The sequence below is a fragment of the Rhagoletis pomonella genome, unplaced genomic scaffold (genome assembly GCF_013731165.1).
Source record: "Rhagoletis pomonella isolate Grant_MI unplaced genomic scaffold, Rhpom_1.0 Rhpom_scaffold_00002, whole genome shotgun sequence".
NCBI classification, from domain to species: domain Eukaryota; kingdom Metazoa; phylum Arthropoda; class Insecta; order Diptera; family Tephritidae; genus Rhagoletis; species Rhagoletis pomonella.
The window spans coordinates 97,260,496-97,262,690 of NW_023458556.1; positions in this window are offsets into that span (position 1 = coordinate 97,260,496).

Consider the following 2,195-nt stretch of genomic DNA (forward strand, 5'->3'; position numbering starts at 1 on the left):
CGGTTTCCGGCACACCAAATTTATGAAAGATCTCTTCCGTGAGAAACATTACCACATCCGGCGGTGGGGTCGCGCATTTCCTTCAGAAAAATAAATTTCGAAAAATGATCTACAACAATAAAAATGTAACTGTTTCCGCGCTTTGACCTCGGATATTTACCAAAAAAATCCACTTATATTTTCTGGAAGGGGCGTACAGTAACTACTTGGTTTCCCATGCCAGGTTTTAAAATCGCGTTACTGGGCTTTCTTTCCTTGCACTTTTGACAATTGCGTACAAAGCTGCGGACCTGTTCCACCATATTTGGCCAGTAATACAACCACCGCAAGCGATGAAGTGTTTTGGCCATACCCCCGTGTGCGTTGATTTCTGGGCTGTGCGCGTTCTCTATAAGAGTAGAGGTTAGTGCTTCTGGTATCCATAGCTTCCATTCGGTCTCCTCGAGTTCTGCGTTCGCGGACAAAATCTTTTTGAACACTAAACCGTCTTCTACCTTTAAATCCGGCAGCCGCTCTGCGTTCGCTTCGATCGTCCTCACCAGCTCCTGATATTCTTTAGAATCGAGTTCTACAGTGTCCATGCCAGCGATTGGGGAACTTGCGATTTCGTCGATACATCGCGATAGCGTATCGGCAACTATGTTGTCCGCTCCTTTGCGGTGCTCAATGTCAAAATTAAACGCTTGCAGTTGTAGTGACCACCTGGCTAATCTACCATTCAAGTCTTTCAAAGACATCAGCCACTTCAGGCTAGCGTGGTCCGTTACCACCGTAAAAGGCATTAAATCCATATACGGCCGGTATTTCTTAACAGCCATCACAGCTGCGAGGCATTCTTTTTCCGTTGTGCTATACTTGCGCTGGCAGTCGTTCAGTTTTTGTGAAAAGTACGCAATTGGCTTCTCCACACCCTCATTTTCCTTTTGGTATAGAACAGCGCTCACACCATAATCAGACGCGTCACACTGAACCCAAAAGCGTTTAGAGAAATTTGGGTATTTAAGGACCGGTGCGCTCGTGAGCGCTCTCTTCAGGCTCTTAAACGCCTCCAAGGCTTGCGTGGTCATTTCGAATTTCTGGCCCTTCTTCAACGGATTGGTTAACGGCGCCGCCATCGCGGCGAAATCTTTAATAAAACGCCTGTACCACCCGGCAGTACCAAAAAAAATTCGTACTTGTTTAATAGATTTAGGGGCAGGAATGTTTTGTATGGCTTTAATCTTTTCAGGATCAGTCTTTAGCATGCCGCCACCTACAATGTAACCCAGGTAGGGTAACTCTTTGAAACAAAATTTTGATTTACTTAATCCTATTGTTAAATTTGCATTTTTCAAGCAGGTTGCAACTTCGCTTAGGTTCCGGAGGTGCGAGTCGAAGTCCGGCGCAATGATCAGTAAGTCATCCAAGTATATAAAAACGTTCGATTTGAGCTTTTGTGGGATCACACGGTCCATTAGTCGACACAACCTTTGCGCAGCATTGCATAATCCAAACGGCATTGTTACGAATTGATACAGTGGTCGTCCCGGCACTGTAAACGCCGTATATGGTTTGCAACTCTCCTCCAGCTCAATTTGCCAAAATGCGTATTTTAATTCGACGGTGCTTATGAAATGGGTGTCATCGATTCGGCTGAATATGCCCTCGATGTTTTGTAATGGATTCACGTCTTTTACAGTCACGGCATTTAGTTTACGCGCATCCAGGCAGAAGCGATTCTTTCCGGGTTTACGGACGATTGTCGTACGATTGCTCCACGGGCTTTCACTTTCTTCGATCACACCCAATTATAGCATCTTGTCGACTTCGGCATACACGATTGCTTGAATCGCCGGAGACAACTTTATGGAGTTCTTTTCCAACTGAGTACGTGCCAATCCGTGCTTTTCATACGTTTTAAACCCACTCTCCACCAGCTCCAAGCGTTCTTTTTGGTCTGCCGAAAGGATTTGCAACACGCGCCGCTCATTCCTGTCTTCTTCCGACACCATCTCTTGTTCTAACTTGGTCAAATCAATTTCATTCACGGATATCACTTCTGGGGCCAAACGGAAGGCGCGCCAGAAGTCCACCCCAAGGTAATTCTTTTGCTATAGGTATGGGCATAGAAAAAATGTAATGTTCTGTTCTAAGTTTTTGTATTTCACAAGGTATGGTGAGCTTGCCTAGCACATTGTGCGCACGACCGCCTGCAG